This window comes from Haliotis asinina, chromosome 12, assembly GCF_037392515.1.
Source record: "Haliotis asinina isolate JCU_RB_2024 chromosome 12, JCU_Hal_asi_v2, whole genome shotgun sequence".
Classification (NCBI taxonomy): Eukaryota; Metazoa; Mollusca; class Gastropoda; order Lepetellida; family Haliotidae; genus Haliotis; species Haliotis asinina.
Window position 1 is genome coordinate 9,565,029 of NC_090291.1, and position 20,804 is coordinate 9,585,832.

Here is a 20,804-nt window from a genome sequence, read left to right on the forward strand (position 1 = left end):
AAAACAATGAGGCAGAAATAAAGTCACGGAGCAGGGCCCCTGAGATCAAGTGACACAGAATGAGAATAAAGTGATTCTATGAAACGTGAATAAAACGCCATTCCTTATGGTTCTTATGAAATTTAATTTGGGTATGCTTTCAAAATTGGAGAAAATGTTCATACCCCAATATTTTTTTCAATTTTGGAATATTAATCTGTAAGGTCTTGTTCTTGTAATTTTTAGGAGTTTTCATTGTCAAATCGATATTTTTTGTAATTACTGTTGTTTTAGCGGTTGATTTATGTGTCATATCCTACATACTTCCTTGAAAATTGATTTTCCTACTTTATGCCATATCTATACCGAAACATATTTATTAAAATAACGTATAATGAACAATAACAATTAATCAGCAAAAGAACTTTTGACAGACGGATTCACAAGGGTGCGCCACTTGTCAATCAATGCTGAGATGACTTCCAATTTTCATTACATAATCAGATTTGGGACACATGTTTCAACAAACTAAAGCCAAATTTAGCATTTGTGACATTTAGTATGCAACGTCATTAATCTTAAAGATTCAGCCAGTCTGTCGAGTTGGGAAAAATGTATTGAATGTAATGTTTCTTTGATATTGATATTTATATTTTGAAGTCAAGCTTTCCTTGCCGTCTGTCTTTGGAGAGGGAATAAAAGGGACACTGGCTAAACTTTACACCTCATTTCAAGGCAACCCAACGGATTGACAGATCCTGTGTGGGAGTGTGACTTGTGTAAATTATTATAAAGACATGTGGGAGTATAAGACATCTAGAACTACTAAAATATTCCCTAGGGGAATTTACTTCAATTCAATTCAAGTTACTGAGGCTAGGATACAGAGGAGACAACAGGCCTATAGTACAATATAAGTGTGTACAGTGTGAATTTACTTCTAGTCAACTGTGAATGTGATCGTCTTTTCAGAGATGTGTCCTTTAATATCTTAAATAGTCAACGTATGAAATCTTCATCACAACATTCCGACAACAGTTTCTTTATTTCTAGAACCAAGTATAAATGATTAGATGATGTTCTCGGAACTGCAACGATACAAGGGCTACAGGTAAGGCATATGCGTCAGATGATCCCACCGATATTGTGATTTAGCTTGAGAGCAACAGTAAATCATACCAGTGAATCATGTGCGTCAGTATTCCACTGCAACCCGACTTCATGAAGGAATCAACGTGATTATTGCCGACAGTCCTTACCATGAGCTTTGATCATCATGTTTAGATCTGACAATCATTATCGTGATGTTGTTCAATGGGTCTGTTAAGACAACATCATTGATTAGGAACGGCTTGGCGCAGTATATGATCGTGTTATACACAAAGAGAATAAAGATAAAGTTGTAATGAACCAAGAATGGCAGTACCAGATGCCGGATATTTGGTTTGTGAGCGGGTAATCACATACTTTGTGTTTGCATTGTATCATTTCTACATGGAAGATTCATCACGTAATATGGTAAATATCATAGCTGTCTTAATAAAACGATATTTGGCGACTCTTGGGCGATGCAAGTGCCGATTAATGGGATTTATGTGACACAAATTATTCACAGAATGTGTTTGTAACTGTTCATAGGCGTGTATTAGTGGAGCATCGGTGAAATCATCCCGACTCTATGAATACACGTAGTCATACTCGGAAATTGTTTTACATCACATCCTGGAAGCTTTACAAAATCATTCATTCATAGGGACTGGAAATCAAATTTCATTCAGACCTTAAATTTTATTGATTTATAATTTTCTAGCAACACGAATGTTATTGAGCTCAGATGATAAATTATTTACACCACTGATTAATAAACAACGGCCAATTGTGTATATATGTTACAGTCAGATTGTGTAATCAGTCATGACTACAAATTTCAGTTATTTTGTGAGAACATATGGAATTAAGATGTCTGTTTTCTTTCCAAACAAGCTGTCATGATTATTTCTATTTACCTCTTTTCCACCGGAGACAAGGAAGCGGTTCACGTGTTGTCCAACATAATGTAATTAAGGTGTTACGAAGTGCAAGCAAAGAATTACTCAAATTGCATTAGTGAAGACAGGTGAAGATAAAGGTGAAACTCAGTATATGCCTCTGTTGTAATTACGATTTCTTCTCTACATTCAAAGGTTTTGGAAATGATTCTGTTTTCATTTACGTTCCTATATTCCTTACACTCTAATCATTAATCGGAAACTAATACCGTCAGAACCCATGGTTAAGTGGTGTAGCCATCTTGTATTCCACAAGCCATACTGTAGTTTTGGTACTTCAAAGTTCTCCTTAGTTGAATGTACGTGTTTGGAAAATACTGAGCTTTCCATTGTGTAATAACTGTTGATAATGCCTCATGTTTGCCGTATACGGAAACGTCACCATGGAAGCTATGGACGCTCGCCGTGAGAATGAATCTGCAGCTCCTATGCTTGTCGTTAGTGGCGACAAGAGGGAACTTGTGGTCAGGCTCGCCGACTTGGTTGAAACATGTCAAGTTGCGTAGACCAATGCTCATGCTGCTGATCAATGAATTGTTTGGCCCACACACCGATTCCGGACCGCAGCCATATGGTTGAAATCATGTACGTAACGTTACCAGCATTTCAGTTTCCCAAAATGATGGCTGATGATCCATACCCAAAAAAGCCGAAAACAATTCTGAAGACTGGATCTTCTGGGAAAGTGCTTTTACGTACGCAGCATCGAGTATCAATTAGTGATGCTTCAACTACATGAAATCCTGGCAAAGTTTAGTATATGATTGAATATGGTGCCAAGCCGTTTCTCAGAGTGAGTTAGTTGAAACGTAATATATGGGCGTAAAGAAAGTCAATATTCTTTTTTCTAGGTGAGTTAGTGTGTAGGGATAGAGTGGGTGAATGGAGGCATGACTCAGTTTGAATGAACACCACAATACAGTGAACTGAACAGTACTTTAGTTATATTACAGATGTCAGTTTGATGTAGGAGGACAGTCCGAAGCATGGCTTGTCACAATATGCCTCAGTCGATTTGAAACCACTGTGAAGGACAAGATATGAGGTGAGAACTACACTAAATTCCTCGAGTCCTCAGGTTAGTCAGCGAGCATACAGTCACCCCTCTGTCAGTTCTTTAAGCACACTGTTTCCCTCCCATCTCGTTCAGTCCATGGGGTCTAAACGCACTGATATGACGTTCTGAACATGCATGATCTGGTACACAAATTTTAGACAAGATGCACAATTTGTTGTGCCCTTAATTATAAAGTGGAGGGTTTATGGTAAACGAAACTGTGTTTTGTAGAACCCATGCTTAGATAATATGCTATTATTATTCATTAGAGCGAGTGCACACAGTACCTGTACTTCACGGCCTCATTACGGAAAAAACCCAGACACGTTATGGTGTACTGCTGCTTGTGATTAGGAATTGGACACCTGCCAGCACAGATATAACACGGCTGACATATGGGATTAAGACGCATGTTTTCTTCCCAAGCAAGCTGTCTTGAATATTTCTATTTATCTCTTTTTCATCGGAGCCAATGATGAGGTTCACGTGTTGCCCTACATGATATAACTTGTGTTACCAAGAGCAGGCAAAGACCTTGTCAGAGTGCATCAGTGAAGGTTGATGAAGATCAGGATGATGCGTGAGGCTTCTTTTAGCACGCCAATACACTTGTATGCTTCTGTTGTAATTACGATATCTTCTCTACATTCCAAGGTTTTTAAAATAATTTTCTTCCCATGAATGTTCCAGTATTCCTCACGCTCTAATCATTCATCAGAAACTAACGCCATCGGCGGGGTCGCCATCTAGTTTCAGCCTACATTTACGAGAACATTTAATTGTTATACATTGTAATTTACGGCAAATTTAAAAAAAAACATCATCGGAAACCAGTACAACCGACTAGAATATCACAATATCAGGATATAAAACTAGTATACATCTCTAAAACAAAACTTCAGATCAAGACAGTACGGTCTATAAAGCATCGCTGAGTATCACTGAGTATCGCCAACAAATGAAAGTAGACCATCACTTTATGGACGAAGGGGGTTTATAATACATTGACTATCTGCATGGACCCTAGCTGGGTTTATAACATCCCTTCAGCCTTTGGCGATTGTACTGATAGTTAGCCATAATAAAACAACAAATATTCGAAGATTTAAAAAGTGTGTAGAGCTAAACAAACTTTGAAAGTTTGGGGACTTACGTATCCTCTCAGGAGGACAATATTGTTGCAGTACTTTAACCCCCTTTGAGGATACGGCCACTGACAATCTAAGTTACTAAACTGCCATTCATTAAAACACATCTATATACAGAACATATTAATTAGAATTCATCAGTGAAATCAATTTCCGTCAAACCCAACAAATAAAATGAGAACTAAATGTGATGAAAAGATCTTTTACTCTTAATGTTTATCCCTAATGATGGATAATTCAACACAGTCAAGCAGGATATGCTTGATCGTGACTGTCTCGTCACAAGGGATACAAAACGAAGAATCTTTACTTTCAACAAATATTTGTGAGTGTAACTAATATGGCCAAAACGACATCGTTGCATGATGACCTCTTCAAATGTGGACTGACAACGCAAGTAGGTCTAACTGTCAGTTATTTTTATTTCAGGTAATTCATTGTTACCATTGTTCCTTTAAAATTCGCCTCAGTAGAAAGGATTGTACGTGTTTGGACAATACTTAGCTTTTTCATTCTGTAATAATTGTTGATAATGCCTCCTTAACTGATGTCCGATGATAAATTCTAATCCAGGTTATCTGGGAAAGTGTTTTTACGTACGCAGCATAGAGTATTAGTTAGTGATGGTTCAACATCATAAGATCCAGGCAAAGTGTGGTATATGACTGAACATGGTTCCACGTCTCTTTTCATTCATGTTCCTGTGTTCCTTACACTTTGATCATTAATCAGAAACTAACACCGTTAGATCTCATGGTTAAGTGGCGTAGCCATCTTGCATTTCACATACAATACTGTTGACAGAGTGTACGTGCTTGGACAATACTGAGCTTTTCATTGTGTAATAATTGTTGATAATGCCTCATGTTTGCCGTTTACTGAAACGTCATCACGAAAGCTTTGGACGTCCTCCGTGACGATCCGCGTTAAATTAAGCAACCCACGCTTGTCGTTAGTGGCGACTAACGGGAGCGGACGGTCAGACTCGCTAAGTTGGTTGAAATATGTCCAGTTGCGTAGACCAATGCTCAATTCAATGAATTGTCTGTGCCAGACATGATTCCGATATGACATGATATAGCTGAAATCCTATTCTTAACATTGCCAGCAATTTCAATTTCCCACACTAATGTCGGAACATCTGTACGCAAAGAGCTGAAAACCAATTCTAACCTAACCTGTTTCTCCAAATATAGAGTTTACGCATGCACCATAGAGCATAAGTTCGTGACGTTGCATAGTTTAGGATATGACTGACTATGGTTCCACTTCGTTAGTCAGTCAATTAAAATTGAAGTCACTTTGGAAATATTTTGGATTTTCTAGGTGAGGTGAATTTGCGAGTGAGCGGGTTATCAAAAATCCATCAAACCAGATGCATAGAGGCATGACCAACCCATTGCAATCGGGGTTCGATCATATGCAAACAGATAGGCCAGCAAGCATAAATACTCTCAAGCCAGTTTGTTTTCAAGGGTCCTTCCTTCAGACTGTCAAGCTAGGGTCCGTGCAGGTATCAAAGGTACTGTATGTTCGCATGGTTCCTAATATGAAGATCTATTTTCAGTTGTTGGTGCTCTATCGCCCTCTATTGTATTTTGTATTGTCCTGATTTGAAATTTAATTTTAGAGATTATCATAGATACTAGATTTAACATTTAGTCCTCTTCTAGCTGGTTTTGCTGTCCTTCGTCGACCGAATTTACATTTTATGCATTTATGATGAGTTTATAATTACTTTTCTTCATTACATCGCTGACATACAGCCGCTGTGACTATTAACCTCACTCACTCTTAATAGAGGGCCGTTGTAATATTTAGAATGAAATATATATCTTCATCTCTAGAAGGAATTGAGGAAAACACTATGCTTCATGTACCAGGAAGAGTAATATGGTTCTATAGCCTCTGTGTCTTTGTTCAAGAAAAAGATCAAATACATCATCGATCCTTGTCAGGCCTCTCATGTTTCTTTTGCATTTAGTTTGAATAGAAACAAACCTTTGATAAAAATTCAATTTTGTGTAAACGTTTTATGACATTTCATGAAACTGTTCACGGTTTGTCAATCATATGGTATATTAAAGCTATTATATTAAATACAATCATGTTTATACTGTAGACTTCGTTTGTAATGTGCTGAGCAACAATTGTTATCAGAATACAAGAGTACGATTTGTGTGGTTATAATGGTTTCAGACATAAAATTTGATGCGTTTCGGCGACTCTTTTCAACCAAGTTTTGGTAAAGTTAGTTATTCTTGTTAAAATCTGATTTCCATGTTATTTTTGCCGCCAGTTTATTGCATAAATACAGAGGTGGGAAAGCGTGTTCCAATAATTAGAGACCATATCCCACGGACAGTACCTGGTCATCAGGCCCCAAATCCATGTTTGATGCATTAGGTGCAGGACGTAAAGTCCGTCTTTCGTGCCCCTTACCCCTACGGCCGGACTATTTCCAAAATGGGAGCAGGAACAATTCACTCACCAAAGTCGTTCTGACAGCCGAAACATAATTCAATCAGATCGTCTCATGTCCTCTCACATATTTCAAATTTTCTTATTGGATACATCCCCACGTTGTCTTCGATGAGACATTGTCACGTGTTAAAGGTCATTCTTCATGAAAATGCTCTCCAAATCACCAAAAAGGGACATGATAAAGAAAGAAATAATTTGCAGTTCACTTCAAGATACAGACAAATACAACAGATTTCAGATATCTGGGAGATCAAATATTCAAAAGACAAAATATTCGATCGTCAGCAGTATATTGCCTCACATTTCGACATAAGGATGTATTGAACAGGTCAGGGGAAATCTGTTGTTATCAATGGCTCTGTAGCCATACAGTCAAAGATTTGTGTGAAGGACATGCATTAATGTACTTCAAGGACATATATACATTTAACATGGTACAGGTCTACTGAAGGATTACTGAAGCACATTGCACTACATCATCAGGTGTTTGCACTTCAAGGACCTCAGCTACTCCTTAATTTCATCCAAACTTAAGCCATAACTTTATGCAAACACGGTCCCGATAATGAAACGTTAAACAATGCTTTTCAAAGTCCAAAGTGCAAGAAAACACTCATCAGAATGTTTGAGTGAGAACTGTTTAACACAGAATGAGAAACTGAGCTGTTCGCGGTGTGAAGATGTCCTTTGTGTTACAAAATATTCATCATAATAAAAGTGATGTTGAAAATCATTTAAATCTCAGTAGAATATCACATTCAAGTGTAAAAACTAGCTTTCACAATACAATTTTATATTTTGTAAAGCAGTGGTTTCTTTTAACTTAAGCAAATATTACGTGGGCAGAGACTGTCGTAAAATATGTGGATACGGTACGAAAATTATCATGAAAACGCTGTCTGATGAGAGCAAAATAGACTGCTCAAGCATAATTTGTGTTTATTTGACTGTTGCAAGAAACGCTACAGTTACGTTTACATCTTCCCATTTTGACAACGATGAGTGTACACAATGCATGGAATGGTGTTGGAAACCCTGGTATTCCTGCTTTTTGACCAATAGAAGGCCGGGGTCAGAATACAAGAGGTTTGACCCTCAAGTGAATGTATTCATAACAGATTTGAGGGCATGTCGTAGTTACCCAGTAGACGTGAATCCTAATGATATCAGTTATTAGATTCTTCGGTGTGTACTATGTTACATAAAGGTCAAAGTTGGAATAATGCTGACAGACAAACACACACGCAAGCAAGGATCAAGTGAGTGGAGCAGGTCACCATGCGTTCGGATTTTTACATATCGAGTCACAGCATACTTCTCAAATTGATTAAATTGAACCACAAGAAATTATCTTCTTTCATGATTAGTGACACTACACCAGGGATAAGAAAACAAAAGACAAGTACGTTTAAACATCCTTACTTCTCTCGCAGAAGGATACATCATGACTGTCCTGTGGTAGTGAGTAACTGTTACCAAACCACATGCGCCAAATAATGACTGATACTGACTGAATATTTGACGGCCTGGTACGCAGGTGCAGTTACAGCCATTCAGTGAATCACATGACCAACACATGGCAGATGGCAATGAGTTTCTTTATTTTGATTCAGGTCGTGTGTTTAGGACATAAACTTCTACGAAAACACTTACCTTCATGGAAATAATAACAGCTGTTAAAGCGTTTATCAAACACGATGTTAAAGTCCCGGTTGTATTTATCTAAAGAAACATCACAACTATGACTATAGTGATAATAATAATAATAATAATAATACGTACAACTGGTCGACCCAACTTGAGATGTACTTGCAAGGGCAGGTGTAGACTTCGGAATCTATTCTCAATCACTGACAGTCAAAGGGTGAATATTCCAGGGGGACTCCTATAGTCCTTTGCTTTTGTGCTTGTCTTTAAATATTGTTTGCTAAACAGTGAAGGTTGCCATCCCTGATCTCCTCAGCATAGATCCCCAACATCGCTTTATATGAATGACGTCGACTTCCTTGCTAAAAGCGATCACAATTTGAAAGAACAGGTTCTCTTTGTCGAGTCCTGATCTAAAGTTAGCATGCCATTTGGACTGAACAAATATGATACTCTTCATCTGAAAAGTGGCAAAGTAATTAGTGAACTACAGCGAGAGGAGTTATTGAGCATCGTGTGAAAGATCAAGCCTACACCTATCTTGGAATGCAAGTTCGTCACATGCTCCAGAATGCCCAGATTCGAGACAAACTTGGGGCCGAGTACAAATCTCATTTAAGGAAAATCTGGAGCTTACAGCTAAATGTTGAAATCAAGATTAAAGGCACCAAAGCTTTCTGGGTCAGTTCTTTCCTACTCCGTTGGAGTAGGTGATTGGTTAAACAAGCCATATTGAGAGTCTTGACCGCCTGACCAGAAGGATCACGTCTGATAACAGAACCCGCCATCCTCGTTCCTCTCTTAACAGTTTAATATGTCCCAATCAGTTCCGGAAGTCGGGGTTGTTTAATGTGTAGGCTCTTCGTGATGGAATTGTATTGTGTACTTTTGCATATATGTATTTAACGGAAGAACCTTTGGTGATGCATGTTAAGACTCATGATGAAAGCAAGGGATTCCATGGCTATTTTAAGCGTGCCAAGGTTGTTGGACAGAATCTGAAATTTTAGGTTGATTGTGTTAATGGCGATGCACCGCTGGGCGGTACAGCGATGGGAGTAATTCACTAAGTCGGCCATTTGTGGAGGAGCTTCCCGAGAAACCACTGCATCCTGTGTATAATATGCGGGAAAGAACTTTGATGCAACCAACTCCTTCAATTTGATGATGTCGCAGGTCGCAGGTGTGAAAGAGAGGCTTTCTTTGAGCTGCCTAACACCGTCACTTCCCACTCACGATTGCCAAAATATTTGCACGAAATGTCGACTGTGCAGACTGTCCAACACCTTGCCAGATGATGCCCTACCTTGGCACAAACAGCATATCTTCAGACATGACGCCATGGTTCATCGTTTTTACTATCACCTTCACCATGTCTGTTGCGTTGACTCTGAGGTCCGTCCATGGTACTACCTAGACCAAAAGCATGTCTCTAGAACATAAGGAAAGTTTTGAAATTAAAATTATAAATACAGTAAAAACAAGCCCAGAGACTTCCGTCATTGTGGAATCTAGACTTGCCACATCTTCCAAACTTGCGTGGGCATTCTTGGGTATGGTAGGTTCAGGGTCTGTATGGCATACTCGGTACGACTAGATACATTTCCTGGGCGACATGGAGAATAACAGCTTTAAACTTCTTTGGAAAATGATAAAGCCAATGAAGTCATATATATCTTTGAATTTACTGGCGTTTTTGACAGCAACGTGATTGCAAGATTCGTGAAACACATGCTTAATATGCGAACCTCGCCTTTGAAATGTCTTGTTTGCATCCCAAGTACACCGTCGACAGGCTTCCATTGCTCTCGGTACCCTTGGTTTGGTACCTGCTGATCTTTTTGGCACAGATGAGAATACCCGGGTTCTCCACTGGGAGCAGAGTCATTCTGGCACTTCTTGGGAAGTCATCATATTCCCTGGAAAGTTCTGGTGAGTTCGACTCGGCAGTGCTTCCTGGGAGAAGTCCCTTTCCCTGTCTGGGATGCGTGCAAAAGGGCAAGGGCCGTGCACTGATTGTGGGCTTTACAGCCTGACTGTGCCAGGATCACCCGAACCCATTCTGATGCATTTTTAATCTTATTCAAAACATTTAAATAATACAAAATAAATGCATTACGAAATTGGCTATGCATAATTTTCCATCAGTTGAAAATCTTGAAAACACAACCTGATTATTATTACCCGGGGCAACAAAGTGGCCTGTGGGGCGCTAGAATGTCAATACTGACATAACTTGACTTGTCCATCTGGGTGCCCATTATTTGCTGGGTGAACAGAGTCAATTCCGAAAAACTATAAACTGTCAAAAGTCAAACTACCAAGCAGGGTCAGCCATCCAAGGACGCTCCGGGCTCAACGTTTCTCAATATCAACTGATTTGTGCCCTGAGCTCTATGCACAGGACCACACACCACCACATAATAATACCACTAGCTAGTCGTATCCTTCCTGCTTGTCAGGGCGTTACCGAGGAAAGTGATTGTCCAGATGGCGCTTATGTTAAAGCATTCTGAGACGTCGCCAAAGGAAGAACCTGCCCCAAAAATATGGAAAGGGAAGGACTTATCCAAACATTGCCATTGGAGGAACTTAACCAAAGATCGTCTGGGGTAAAAAATGATGAAACATTGCCATGGAAAGAACTTGCCCTGAGGTTGTGCGAGAAGAGCTTGATTAAGCATTTCCAGGGGAAGAACTTGTCCAAACGTTACGAGGGGAGTGCATGATATATTGTCTTGGGGCATATGGAGGAAGAGCTTGGTCACATATCACCATGGAAAGAGTCTGACAAGGAGTTACGAGAGGAGAGTTTGATCAAACATTGCCATGGTAAGAACTTGACCAGAAGTTACAAGTTATCATGTCTTGATGGCATAAACGGTTATTCTAACGTTGTGCAAGGCTTCTCAAGAACTGTTGTTAGGATATGAAAAATGGAACAAAGACGTTGTCTCGAAGGCATTTCAATCGGTAACAGTTGTAATGCACTAGAATGCATTCTTGAGTCAACATGAAAATAGTTAAGACAATATTTGTCACTGAATCTTTATGCGCCGACCTAGATATGGAAGACATGTGGCGGACCCACTTCTCTCCTTTATTTCATGTTCTGGTTTATAATTAAGAAGGGAATTCCCTATTTGATTCTTACTGAGCTATACAAAGTGGCCGGACTTTGATTTTGCCAGCCAAGCAGATATTGTGATTCATGTGCATTAAGAAACGGGGAGGAGGGGGTCACTATTGGTGTCTATCGGGACGCTTATTTCTTCTATAAATGTTTTGCGCCTAAATCTTAAATTGATGTTATTAATGACGAAATATCGTTATCAGTAAGCTTGCGATGACGTTTAACAATATCTTCACCAGAAAGCTTTCGATGGCGTTTATATTTATTTTTTGACAAACTGTTGAAGATGCTCATGCTCTGTTTTACGCTTACAAACACATGCCCCATGAATCATTGAATGAGTTTCCTTTTACGTTCGTCATGTAAAGTTTTTGGTTTTTTTATATATATTTTTTTATTTGCACATTTTCCCTGTACAGGTCACGTGTTACATGTTGTAATCGACAAAACTGTAACAATTGCATGGTCTTAATATTTCCAACTCCAAGGGAGTAGGCAGGGCTGAATTCAAAGATTGCTATCCTATTTGCACACAGGTGCAGCCTATGCAAGAACCCAGCTGCACCACCCAAATTCCAAAATTTCAGTTGTAGGGTAGTGTGAAAAACATCAGAGGTTTCAGTGTATATAAACGTCTGCATAAATTGACTGAGAAGGACAGAGTATACAAGTGGACTGAGGAATGTTCCACAGTTTTTGAACATCTTAAAAATAAACTAACCAGTGCTGACACCTTAGCCCATACCGATTTTAGTAAACCATTCATCCTCGACACTGACGCGAGCGATTTTGCAATACTCGTCACTAGCAAAGAGTTACTGGCAATAGTACACTTTGTCAAACACTTTAAACCCTATCTTTATGGGAAATCCTTCCTGATCCGGACTGATCACGGGGGCGCTTGTCTGGTTGACTCGGTTCAATGAACCATGTGGTCAAATAGCTAGGTGGCTGGAGATTCTATCTTCTTACCAGTACGAAATAGGACATAGACCTGGACGCAAATATGCTAATGCAGATGGTCTGCCTCGCCTCCCATACACGACAGTGTGGTATGACATCTGAGGACTCGCCTGTAACTAGGGAAATCTGACAATTACAGTTGGTCGATACAAGTCAGCAGGACTTAATCGACAATCAGAAACAGGACGGGGACATGGGGAAAATATTGACATTCCTGGAAAAGGGATGTGAACCTAAGTGGTCAGAAATTTCCATGTGCAGTGAGGCTGTTAAGTTGTATTGTGCCCTTTGGGATCAGTTGACCATTAATAATGGTGTACTTTGCAGAAAGTTTGAGACTAAGCATAAAGACATAAAACTTCAAGCCCTTATCCCGAAAAGTAAACAAAAGTTAATCCTTGAGCAAGTCCATGACAGTTTGGCTGGAGGTCAATCAGGGGTTAAGAATACGGTAGAGAAGATAAGGCAGAAGTATTGCTGGTTTGGTCTCCGAAAGGATATGGAACTATGGATTCATTCTTGTGAAGCCTGTTGTAAGCTTAAGCCACCTCCTAGGAAACGTCAAGGTCTGGTGCAGTTATCTGGAGCAGGAATTCCTATGCAACGGATAGATATAGACATTGTAGGCCCACTTCCGGAAGCTGAAAATGGGAACATCTATATCTTGGTTGTGTCAGATTACTTCACCAAATGGGTAGAAGCATATACAATGCAAAACCAAGAGGCAATAACAGTGGCTGAAACTTTCATAGAAAATGTCATAACAAGATTTGGTGTACCAAAGACAAATCCACACTGACCAATGGAGACAATTTGAATCAAAATTATTCCAAGGCATGTGCCAACGCCTTAACATTGACAAAACCAGGACTACACCTTTCCATCCAAGGTCTCACGGAATGGTAGAACGGTTCAATAGGACTATGCTAAGTGCTTTCGTAAGAGATTGGGATTTTTATTTGCCTTATCTGACTATGGCTTACCGCTCCACAATTCATGAAAGTACAAACTTCACCCCAGATCTACTGATGTTAGGGAGAGAAATCAATCTTCCAGTTGATATGTGCACAGGACTCCCAACTCGGGATAGCAGTTCACCGCATCAATGGGTGAATGATGTAAAGGAACATCTAGAAGACGTATTTGTACTGGCTAGGAAGCACCTGGAACAAAATGAATTGAGACAGAAGAACTATTATGACAAACATACAAAAGTAGGGAATCAAGTACGGGTTTACCTTCCCCACAGAAAAGTAGGCATATGCCCCAAACTACAATATTTTTGGAGAGGACCATTTAAAATAACAACAAAACTCAGTGAAGTCAATTATCGGGTCAATTGTGGATTAAGAGGTAAACCTAAAAAAATACATGTTATCCGAATGAAACCAGTTATTCCCCGTGGGGAAACAAATAAAGTTAGTACAATACCAGCACCTAATTCTCCCATAGAAAACAACAGTGAAGCTTTTGCAGAGGACTTACCTTTAGTAGAGGATCACTCTCCATTGGAAGTGGCTTGTGGTTATGGGTTTAAGCGTGCCCATAGACGCCCAAGATATGCTGAGGATTATATTCTATAAAGATCAGCAAGTACAAACTGAATTGATTGGGGAAAGAGTATACATATACAAAGTTTCATAAATATACCAGGAACAACAGAACTATAATTGAACTCTGTTCCTTTCCAGATGCAAGCACTGGGAAGAAGAGAAAGGAGAAAAAGAGACGACGAGGAAAAGGAGCAGGGGGAAAAGGAGAAAGAAGAGAAGCAGAGGGAGAGGGAGAAGAGAGAACAAGAAGAACAAGAAAAGGAACAGAAGAAAAAAGAACAGAGAGAAAGGGAACAGAAGAAAAAAGAACAGAAGGAAAAGGTGGAGAGAGAGGAAGGAGAAAGAAGAGGAAAAGAGAAAAGTGTAACGAGAGAATGAGATAAGGGAGAAGGAAAGAAGAGCAAGGGAGAATACGGAAAGAATAATGAGAGCGCGTAAGAGGGATGAGAGAGACAGAAGGGAAAGAGAGGAAAGGAGACGTAGGGAAGACTCAAACAGCCTGTTTAACTGGCCGCCAGGGGTCAAAAGACACAGACACGAAGAGAGGATAGAAGAGATCCCTGGTGGCCATGGCATCCGCCATGTCACCATTACAGTCATAGAATGGTGGACACCAGCAGAAGCTGGATTGAAGGGTGGAATAGTAATTTTGTTACAAGAATGGTAATTAAGAAATTCATAAGTATATGAGATGCACTAGCGGAGATAGGATAATTTATTATTAAGTATAGATTAAATTGTATATATATATGAGTGTGAATATGTTACTGAAGTTGTTATTGTTGTTAAAATTTATCTGGTATGTTATATATGAATTTTGATATTGTTGTCATAAAGGTAATAAGATGTAAGAAGTTTTACGTGTTGCCAAGTCTTGCGTTAGGAACCGTCAGGTAACACATTATGAATGCAAGAAATGCAGGAGCAGAGGTTAAAGGGAGGTCTTCTAAAAAATTGACCTATCAGAAACGTGTATATTTTTAGTAACGTTACTACGACTTAGGCGCGGAGTCAATTTTAGAATAGTGAATTAGAATTTACAGTAATACTTTAGTTTTCAATGCTTTAATTAATGAATTACCTTGACACGCATTCCCTATATCTGTCCCTTCTTAGTAATGTATAATTATTTATTGGTGTAACAAGTGAACTCGGTTGTAATGCAAATTAGGGGCGGAATTTAGATACGATTGTAAACAAACTCACGCTACCTGGTTACCTTTTAGACTATTAAGTATTACTCTCATGAGATTACATGCTGAAGGCCATACTTAGTGACATATGTCATGACATAGCATACCCTCTCTGGTTTCGCGTTACAGTATTTTAGTACATGTAGCGATCGAGTGAGTAAAACAATTGGGAAGGACATGTGCGCCTGTACCGTTTTCAGTGCGGCTTCTCGGTGTTTTCGCTATGCACTAAAAATGTGATAGAAGGTAAAACAACATAACGTAAACCTTTACGAAAATAAACGTTGCATGTCCGGTAGTTTTAGCTACCATACTGACATCAACCGTCGTTAGGTGCCAAGTATCTTGACCCTAGTTGGTCTTGACTCAGGTAAGATAGTGCGGTCACATTCTCCCGAAAATGATAGATTATATGACGAAACACAGGCTAGACTTATAACAGAACGTAAATGTCCGATTACCTGATAGTCAGTTTATGCTATTGTTAATTCCACACCTTCGTGGCTATATATGCGGGTGACGTCAGACAAGCATGCCAGTTGCACAGTAAATACAAAGGGAGGTTAGTCTAACTACTTGACCATCAGGCTAACCGCTAGTGATGTTTTTCCAAATTGATGAATTTCACATCGTGATAGACCAGTAGTACATTTGTCATGAGTGAACTATTTTTGCGATTATATATTAATGTTTTTAGGTATATCTATACATTTATTTTTTAAATTGTGAGTTTATAGGTGGGTCACACATTTTACAATCTAGTTGATATTGATATATGTTTAACAAGTGTGGACAGTTTCATCATAGAGGAGAGAATATATATCACACAAAGGTGAGCCACATATTTCACTTTCCATACGATATAACTAAATGTTGAATAATGTGTCCGCTCTCTGACAGAGCAGGGAATTTATATAACACGCAAAGGTGGGTGATATATTTTACAACCCACGTGATGTAAACAAATGCTGGACAATGTGTCTTCAGCTCGAACACAGTGTAGGGAAGGTGTATAACACACAAAAGTGAAATATTTTACAGTCCACACGCTGTAAACAAATGCTGAACAATATGTCGGCCGCTCGAACATAGTACACAGACTGTATACAACACGCAAAGGTGGGTGACATATTTTACAGCCCACATGGTGTAAACAAGTGCTAAACAATATGACGGCCGCTCGAACATAGTACACAGACTGTATACAACACGCAAAGGTGGGTGACATATTTTACAGCCCACATGGTGTAAACAAGTGCTAAACAATATGACGGCAGCTCGAACATAGTACACAGACTGTATACAACACGCAAAGGTGGGTGACATATTTTACAGCCCACATGGTGTAAACAAGTGCTAAACAATATGACGGCAGCTCGAACATAGTACACAGACTGTATACAACACGCAAAGGTGGGTGACATATTTTACAGCCCACATGGTGTAAACAAGTGCTAAACAATATGACGGCAGCTCGAACATAGTACACAGACTGTATACAACACGCAAAGGTGGGTGACATATTTTACAGCCCACATGGTGTAAACAAGTGCTAAACAATATGACGGCAGCTCGAACATAGTACACAGACTGTATACAACACGCAAAGGTGGGTGACATGTTTTACAGCCCACATGATGTAAACAAATGTTGAACAATATGTCGGCAGCTCGAACATAGTACACAGACTGTATACAACACGCAAAGGTGGGTGACATGTTTTACAGCCCACATGATGTAAACAAATGTTGAACAATATGTCGGCAGTTCAAACATATAACGGGGAATATATATAACACGCAAAGATGGCTGACATACGTTACAGTCCACACGATGCCAGGTGTTGGACAATGTGTCTGCAGCTCGAACATAGACGAGGGAAAGTGTCCAACACGCAAAAGTGGGTGACATTTTAGAGCCCACACGATGTAAACAAGTGTTGAACAATATGTCGGCCGCTCGAACATAGTACAGGGAGTGTATATAACACGCAAAGGTGGGTGACATATTTTACTACCCACATCATATAAACAAATGCTGAACAGTATGTCATGTAAAGTTGTCATGCACTAATATGAAAAATGAAATGGTGTGACAGAACTGTCCAGTTGTATGAATTCAAGGGAATACTTTGAATGTAAACAGAGTTATTTCAACTGTTCTCCAATAACAAAGTCGTAAGTTGGCACTTTGGATTATTGTTGAATTCTAAGACATGGATTTGGTGTTAGATTTATTGGAGTCAGCAATACATCTGTTGGAATCTGTATTGTACCAAACTGGATCTCTGGCATATTTTCCCCGAGGTAATTTTTCTCCATTCGTACTTCTTGAAAGATGCAACATATGTCATATTTAGGATTTCACTTTCTCAGTAAAGTACAAATTCTAGTACTTTTTTGGTTGAGTCACATCCGGGATTCGAACCCGCACCCTCAGAATTAGGCACCTAATCGCCAACACAACGCCGCGGCGGCGGCTGACTCTGTGTCTGAAATGATCGGGGATTTATTGCAGTTAAGTTTAGTGAAATATACACAGACATGGTAGTCTTGCGGCTATAAGCCATCGGTTGAAAGTTAAAATAGTAACTGATCTCATGCACATATGAAACGAAACAGACATATCCATGCCTTATCCCTTGCATGCATGACTTAACCTATGCATGCATGTAAGTGCAACGTTGAGGCCGTAGTGTTTATTTTCACCACAATGGTCTGCTATGAATTGTATGAGGTTGTTATGACCCTAGTTCTCGTCAGTCATAATCCAGGTATCTAAAACAATATGGCATATACGGCGAAAAAACGACAGTGCTGAGAGTTTCCGCACAACACGACAACACTATCTGGAATTTTTATTTGTTAGCTATGTTTAGAATTATTTTCATATAAAAATTGAAAAATATTATCTGTATGGGAAATATGACGGTTGCGTATGATATTTGACGTCAAATGCCCCCATTAATGGTATATTTAACTTTGAGATTGTTTACAGTTCGTTAGGAGCTGTTCCATACTTCCTGCAAGTAAGTATATTTCTCTTTATCATAAAGTACCTGTTACTATCAGGAATACGTGGTTGGGTACCACGCAGGATTCGTATATACAATCACATGAATCCGTGTTAACTCTCCACTGAACATATATATATGAATGTACTCACCTTCATTTAGTAGAAATGATTGCAAAAATTGACATTTAGTGCCTTCTGAATTGAAAGAACGAAAGATGCTTTCAATATATAGATTTGAGAGCGTCTTTCGTTATTTTAATTCGGAAGGCACTAAATTTCAAATTTTGCAATCATTTCTATTAAGTGAATGTGATTTGCAAAGAGTGATTGTTCTGAGGCTAGGTAAAGGACGAACCTTTCGGTACACTCTACGAGACGGACTATGTTCCTGACGTGGAGTGAATGAGAGAGTTTTTGCAATATTCCGGTACTTTCACGGCAGGGGAGACAAGAAATGGGCTTCATGAAATGAAGATTAGAAATGGGACTCATGTGGGGAATCGAACCTTTCTATGGCTTTTGCATGAAGGTGTGACTCACCAAACTGTGTTAAACACATACGATCTGCAAGAAAACACTGCTTCCAAAATATCCGTTTATCAGTGAACAAATACCTTCATTTCTCACGTGCATTTGACTTTCATTAGCATATAGCGCAAAGTGCTCGTACATCATGAGGTGACAGTATAGTGACGTCACTTTGTAATGTCCACCATAACGCCTTATAATTGCTGCACTAAACTCTTGCATCTCCTCTCATAACATTGAAGTGTAGCATTAAATGGTGGATGAGCATTCATAGTTTAGCATCAATGAGATTTCACACATTTGTGACAAGCCTCAAACTGCCACATTCCCTCGGTTCCATATGAATCTAGAGACAAGTGGCTGTTTTCAATGAAGAGCTAAGGTTCATATGTGATTTGGGGAGCTATACATAACGGATTAGTGTACATGATGATCCATTAGATAGATGTGCTCTTAAAATTAACCTGTCTTGTTTGGCAAACACGCCATTTTACACAGATTGTTTAAAACAGTTGAATTACTGCTGAAGGCGGCGTGTTATGTTTCCCTATCATAACACCAAATTAATTCTCCAGCTCTTTACTGGCAGTAATGTTTGTAACACAGACTGAAACTTTTTCCGTAGGTATGAGACTGAGAACTCTATTCTTGGTGTGTTTGCAAGCATTCATCATTGGTCCGCTTGCCAAGCAAACAAAACATGGATTCAAAAGTACCTTGCATGACAACATGAAAGAATACTTCAGAAACTACATGGCTAGAAATTTCAAAGGAGTCTATGAAAAGAAGTTTGACACAGAAAAGATTATCAAATGGTCAGGTGAAGACATTTCAAAGAGAGCAGTGGTAAACGATGCGTCTAAAAGTGGATCTCAGATACAGAGCGCATTTCAACTGCAGGTACCTGCAGACATTTCAAAGCGAGCAATGGAATACGATGCGTCTAAAAGTGGATCTCCCATACAGAGCGCGTTTCAACTGCAGGTACCTGCAGACATTTCAAAGCGAGCAATGGAATACGATGCGTCTAAAAGTGGATCTCCCATACAGAGCGCGTTTCAACTGCAGGTACCTGCAGACATTTCACATTAGCACACAGGAAATTATCACCGAGAACGCGACTTTAAAACAACACTTTTTTGAGGAACTTCAAGATTTGCAGGGCATATATCTACCTGTTAAGACAAACGAGATAATGTTCAGCTTTGGGGACGAAGATGTCGTGGATGGATTGAACCGATCAAATCTTGTACAACATTCAAAGTCTTATCTGGAGGCAGGGAAACACCTCTTCACTAAGGATGAACAGGACAAAATACTGCTGTTAGCCAACAGGACACTGAACGTAATCAACAAAACGCACCCGGAACTATACAACGCAATGGTTCAAATGGTTTCTTGTATTACATTCTTCAAAGACGAAGATGACATGTACAGAGGTGGGTCGATAACCTCTGCTTTAGGGCTCATATGGTTGGATCCGCGTCAAGACTGGACGGTTCCTCTGATGGTGGAAGAAATTGTTCATGAGTTCATCCACACAAGTGTATACTATGCCGAACTCGTCCATGGTGCCTACAAGGATGTTTCTCGTCTTCCAAAGCAATGTCTGCTATTCGACAGGAACCTCGCAATTACGACAAATCGCTGCATGCTGCCTACGTCTCCGCTGGTCTCATCACCTTCCACACCAGGGTCGGCTTCATCGACAGAGCTGCAGAGCTTGCTAAGACCTTGCCAGGGGCGGTCCAGGACCTGAACAGAGTCAATGCTGAAGCTGACGTCCTGGATGAGTCTGGCCGTGCGATGCTTGATTTCCTCACAGACTACGTGTGTCTAACTCGCATGTAATCGTTTCGAGCACACAGTCTGCATTGCCAATAAATGCCAGAGTCATGACTTTAGTGTTTGCTTGTTTGTCAGATGAATAAGCCCAAGACATTTGAAAGGTCTTGTTTTATTGCATTAATGTAGGTACCGATTTGGATTTAAGGTCACTTCGAATAGTATTTCAGTTCATCCAAAATGCGCCATCTGATGTTGCTAATCACGTTGT

The 20,804-nt window shown here is 39.6% G+C and overlaps 1 pseudogene; it reads left to right on the top strand.

Moving 5' to 3' along the window:
- The first annotated feature begins 18,176 nt into the window (after window positions 1-18,176).
- Window positions 18,177-20,647, top strand: LOC137257951 (uncharacterized; annotated as a pseudogene).
- Window positions 20,648-20,804: the final 157 nt, after the last annotated feature.